The sequence below is a fragment of the Littorina saxatilis genome, linkage group LG5 (genome assembly GCF_037325665.1).
Source record: "Littorina saxatilis isolate snail1 linkage group LG5, US_GU_Lsax_2.0, whole genome shotgun sequence".
NCBI lineage: Eukaryota > Metazoa > Mollusca > Gastropoda > Littorinimorpha > Littorinidae > Littorina > Littorina saxatilis.
In genome coordinates this window covers 53,168,405-53,174,404 of record NC_090249.1, presented here as the reverse complement: position 1 = coordinate 53,174,404, position 6,000 = coordinate 53,168,405, and the positions used below count along the sequence as shown (strand labels likewise).

General features: G+C 42.0%; 1 protein-coding gene across 1 annotated transcript in view; it reads left to right on the top strand.

Annotated features, from left to right (window-relative positions):
• Positions 1-221: 221 nt before the first annotated feature.
• Positions 222-6,000, top strand: part of LOC138967428 (uncharacterized) — a gene marked incomplete at its 3' end in the record, with an annotated part of 112,139 nt that continues 106,360 nt past the window's right edge. Inside the window, 1 exon segment of the mRNA XM_070339978.1 lies at positions 222-570.

The window sequence follows — 6,000 nt, the reverse complement described above, 5'->3', positions numbered from 1 at the left end:
TACATAACATACAGCAAATTTCCATCTCCCATCCCCCCCCCCCCCTCCCACACATACATTGCCTCAAGCTTGAAAAAGAATTCGTTTTAGCTTTCTTGTTTGGCTACTACTGTGTGTGTGTGTGTGTGTGTGTGTGTCTGTTACATAGACGCTATAAGGTGGTTGTTCGCAGGTCGCTTAGTTTATAGCTGTAGGATGATCATAGCTTCGCTGGACTCATAGCGCGGCGTGCACGCGAGAGAGAGCGAATGCGCAGTGGACATTTGAGTCCTGTGGCGAACATACAGTTGAGTCGGAAAGCCAGAAGAGTGGTTGTGCATGGGGAGAGAGACAGGGGTTTACAATGACACAGTCTCCTGTGTGAGAGACAACGCCTGGTTTTCAAAACAGGATTTTACGGGCCACCGTCAGTGGTGGTGTTTCTTTTTTCACGACAGGATTTCAAGACTGTGAACTTTTTATTCTGTGTGCTGATGTTCGAGAATTGGATTGTTCTGCTCTGTCTGAGACTGTAAATGCTCTGTTCAATGCGGGAGCTTAATTGCTAACGGGAAAGTTACGTGGCATCAGGTGAGTTTGGCATTTGTTGTTGCTGTTGTTGAGACGTGTTTATTGTGATTACCTGTGAAGACTGCGCGGCAGGTGTGCACATTTTCATGCATCTTTTATGAGCTGAGAACGCTTGCGGATGTTGTTGTTATTGCGGGTTTTCCATCCAAATCAGTGTAAAACCTCAGCTTAACAAGGATTACAAAAGGCACTGTCCTTATTCCGTTGCACGGAAAGTTGTTTTTTTAATCTTTGTATATTTCCCTAATACTTATTCAGTGCTTTGTAGACTCGGAGTTTAATAAATAATTCATTCTTAAGTAGTGTTGTGCACTGATGCATTTTTGTGTGTATATAATATGAAATAGCTATTCCCTCAAGCAATATTTCTCAGGTAAGCTACGTACAAATGGGAGTTCCCAGATCGTTAAGATAATCTTGAAAATAAAATTCGTGTGAGATCACTGCCCCAAAACACGTGTGTGAGGTTCCTGTTGTCCATATTTAAGCACTGAGAACTTAAGTTTAGTTTGCTTTACTTTAGTTCGGTTTGGTTTAGTTTAGTTACCTTAGATTAGTAAAACTGAGCTTAGCCTAGCTTAGCTCACTTTAATTTAGTTTATTTGATTAAGTTTTTTGTGTGTGTTAAGTTTAATTACGTTTTGTTATACGTTTATCTTTAAGGTAGCTCATTTTAGTTAAGTATAGAATTAAAACTTGCTTGTGATTGCTCAGAGGTCCAAGGAGAGTATACTGTACGACGTTTCTTTGATTCACATCTGTTCTTAGGCTTTCATCTTTTCCCGTATGCTGTGCATAGTTTTAGTTAGCTGGGTTACCTATAAGTTAGTACTGCTCAGCGAGTTAGTAAGTAAGTGAACGAGTGACCTAGAGAGTGACTGACTGACTTTGGGATTTAGCGTCCTCTGAGGTAGCTGGGACCTATTTGGGACATGGCTGTTTGTACGCTGTTAAACCTAGAGAGTGGTCAATTGAACGAGTAAGTTAGACAATGTGTAAGCTAGCTAGCTGGCTTTTGTGTAACGTCCGAGCACGGGTACTTCTTTTACCCGGAATCGACCAAAATCAATCAATCAATCAATCAATGACGCTTATATCGCGCATATTCCGTGGGTACAGTTCCAGGCGCTCTGCAGTGATGCCGTGTGAGATGAAATTTTATACGGCCAGTAGATTGCAGCCATTTCGGCGCATATTTACCTTTCACGGCCTATTATTCCAAGTCACACGGGTATAGGTAGACAATTATTAACTGTGCCTAAGCAATTTTGCCAGGAAAGACCCTTTTGTCAATCGTGGGATCTTTAACGTGCACACCCAATGTAGTGTACACGGGGGGAGGGTTCGGACACCGAAGAGAGTCTGCACACAAAGTTGACTCTGAAATAAATTTCCGCCGAACCTGGGATCGAACTCACGCTGACAGCGGCCAACTGAATACAAATCCAGCGCGCTACCAACTGAGCTATATCCCCGCCTAAATCGACCGGAATCGACCAAAATCGACCGGAATCGACCGAAATCTATTCTTGTTTTCGACGATTATAAAAAAACTTAAGATTTTGCCCTTAAAAGAACGATTCAAATCAAAATAAAGGCGTCCTCCTTCACAAAACATCAAGAATAATCCTCATTCCTTATTAATTGGCAACGATGCAATAGCGGAAGTAGAAGATCACAAAGTTCTGGGAGTAAATATCGATGAGACAGACTGAGAGACAGAGAGAGGGAGAGAACTGAAGAAAAAGGGGGAGAGATAGAGAGAGAGAGAGATTTTATACCAAAGAGATGTATCACATCTCTGATTATACCATTTTTATTAGTAGTGTGCTGTGGTTTTCATTACATTATTTGACATTGTTATTAAATATGTTGGCTGTACTGACAGGGAGAGAGAGAGAGAGAAAGAGAGGGAGAAAGAGAGAGAGATATATATATATATATTATACCAGAGAGATGTGTAAGTCGATTCCGGTCGATTCCGGTCGATTTTGGTCGATTCCGGTCGATTTTGCTCGATTCTGGGTAAAAGAAGTACCGCCGAGCACAGCGCTGCCGCCTGGTTCATACCAGGCCAATAGAGCAATAGTTAGAAAGCAAGTGAATGAGCTTCTTAGGGAGTGATCAATTGAACGAGTAAGTTAGACAATGTGTAAGCTAGTTTTTGTTTAACGTCCGGGCACAGCGCTGTGCTGGTTCATACCAGGCCAGCAGAGCAACATTCGCACAGCAAATCAACGGGGTAAAGGGAAAGAACTCAGGCGTTTATCCATCCATAAATGTCAGTCCTGAACACTGTTTTGTACCCATGCGTTCTTGGTGAAAACAGTTTTATTCGTGTTTTCACAGGGACATTACATTCACAGCAACGTACATTTATAAACGATAGTAAAACCAATTAGAAATATATAATACATGATAAACTAGTATTTCTTCTTGTGGTTCTTCTTTTGTTCCTCTATTCCTCTACATTGTCGTTGAATATCTCAACTCGACATGGCTAATCTCTCGTGTGTTAACAAAAAGTGTCTTAAAAGACAACCGGTGCATGTCTACGACCCAAGTCTAACTAAATGAATAGTGCTGAAAACAAATCCCATTAGCTGTTTAGTTATGAACTTCATATTCCAGAAACGCACATAGCCAACAAAACAATTTCCATCTCTCACTCCAACTAAAACGACAGTCTAACCAATAAACCCAAGGTTTATCAACGAAATCGAAAAGGAAGACGATCAACACTTGGCATAAAAAGACTAGAAAAAATTAAAACCGGTACACATGACACACCTACTGTCAACCTTCTAAGTTAAACACAAGTTTCCAAAATTGACCAACACCCAAATTATCTCCCTTTCACCATGAATCCACAAAAACTTTTTCCAGTGCCTCATCTCAACACCCAATCAAGACAAAGTACTTTTAACAAGGTTAAACCATAATAATCATTATTTCATTAAGAAAAGCAAAAGCTGGAGTCAGTCTGGACGAAATTGCTATCAAGAACGCAGAATTGATTTTTTCTGAGGTTTTTTTTTGCCGTAAGCGCCATGTTTATCGGAGCAGGAAACTCTTCCAGAGTGAGGCCCCTTGTTGGTTTCACTGCGGCCGCATTGTGAACAGCAGTTATGAGAAATTCAGTGCTTCAGTACATGGCGCTTACGGCAACAAAAAAACTCAGAAAAAATCAATTCTGCGTTCTTGATAGCAATTTCGTCCAGACTGACTCCAGCTTTTGCTTTTCTTATTTTTCTCTATCGTCCAAGCCCATACAATCGAACAAGGCGGATTACGTTTGGATTTCCCTCTTTGAGATGACTGAGATTGCCCCCCCTTGAATCGTTCCCTGCCAAGGCCAGTTTCAGTACTGGCCGGGTGTCCAAGATGGATGCACCTGCTCCTGTAAATGCTCTCGTTTTTATTCCCCCTGTATGTCCCGTTTCGTTCTGCCACTTATTTGACGATGAGCCTGCGTGCTCTGTTTTACTGCACCTTTCTTATTCTAGACCCATTGCCAAAAACCGAGCGTATATAACTATCTATAAATGTTGCAACTTTTCCGTGGAATTCAAAACGTGTCCGAAAAGAGATGAGAAAATGTATTGCCTGCATTTGAAACTGGGGAAAAAAATCAATAACGGCTGTCCTCATATTTGTAAGAGCTTTGGAAAATTGACTGATTATCCCTGTCCCACCCCCGTGTCTCCGCTGCGGAACGTAGATGACCTCGGCCATTCTGTCAGAATAATAATTGACTGGCCATCGTTCTTGCCAGCAACATGGAAGGTTGTCAAAGCTAAGTTCATTCTCTGTATCATAAGTGTTTGTCTGTCTGTCCACTGTAAAAACAAACATTGGGTCGAAGTACCGTGGCCCCCCGCGGGTTAGGGGGAAGAATTTACCCGATGCTCCCCAGCATGTCGTAAGAGGCGACTAACGGATTCTGTTTCTCTTTTTACCCTTGTTAAGTGTTTCTTGTATAGAATATAGTCAATTTTTGTAAAGATTTTAGTCAAGCAGTATGTAAGAAATGTTAAGTCCTTTGTACTGGAAACTTGCATTCTCCCAGTAAGGTAATACATTGTACTACGTTGCAAGCCCCTGGAGCAAATTTTTGATTAGTGCTTTTGTGAACAAGAAACAATTGACAGGTGGCTCTATCCCATCTCCCCCCTTTCCCCGTCGCGATATAACCTTCGTGGTTGAAAACGACGTTAAACACCAAATAAAGAAAGAAAGAAGTACCGTGTTTGTAATGTTTTGTTTTGTCATTAATGAAGCATTCCAATGACTTACCTTTCTTGTTTTTTTATTCTTGGAAATAAGAATATCGGTATCGTAATATATAATGGTAACGTCCTTCTGCCGTGTTTGTCTCATTACATGTTAGGGAAACAGGCTGGGTGTTACGTGTGTAGCCTAATCCTCCTCCTCCTCCTCCTCCTCCTCCTCCTCCTCCTCCTCATCCTCCTCCTCATCCTCCTCCTCATCATCCTCCTCCTCCTCCTCCTCCTTAAACCGCCATATCGGCGACCGTGACACTTGGGAGCCTGGTAGCTCACTTGGTAGAGTACGGGTTATGTGATCCTCATGTTAAGGGTTCGAAACCAGGCCTGGGTTGGCACGGATCAAGTTTATGTGCAGACTCAGAGACGATATCCGTGTCCCACCCCCGTATTATCGCTGTGGCAAATAAAAGACCTCGGCCATTCTGCAATATGTGCATGTCCAGTCTTGTCACACAGACAGACTACCTTGTATGTGCAGGTGGTTGATTACAGCTAAACACACACACACCTGGGTAGCGCGGCTCTCGTTGCTTCCAGCTTTCCACTGGAAGGAAGCGACCCGACTTTTCCAGCAATTGGACAGTAAAGTAATGAAAATAAGTTTCCCAGTCTCGCATCAACGCTAAAAGTTCAGCTCTGGTAAAAAGAGAAGAACTACAACGACAACGGATTGGTGAGCTCAAATTTGGTTTTTCTTATAGTCATGAAGAGATGGGCGTGTTCGATTCAGCGGATGTCATTTTCAATCAATCAATCAATCAATATGAGGCTTATATCGCGCGTATTCCGTGGGTACAGTTCTAAGCGCAGGGATTTATTTTTTTAATTTTTATTTTTATTTTAATTTTATGCAATTTATATCGAGCACATATTCAAGGCGCAGGGATTTATTTATGCCGTGTGAGATGGAACTTTTTTACACAATACATCACGCATTCACATCGGCCAGCAGATCGCCGCCATTTCAGCGCATATCCTACTTTTCACGGCCTATTATTCCAAGTCACACGGGTATTTTGGTGGACATTTTTATCTATGCCTATACAATTTTGCCAGGAAAGACCCTTTTGTCAATCGTGGGATCTTTAACGTGCACACCCCAATGTAGTGTACACGAAGGGACCTCGGTGTTTTGTCTCAT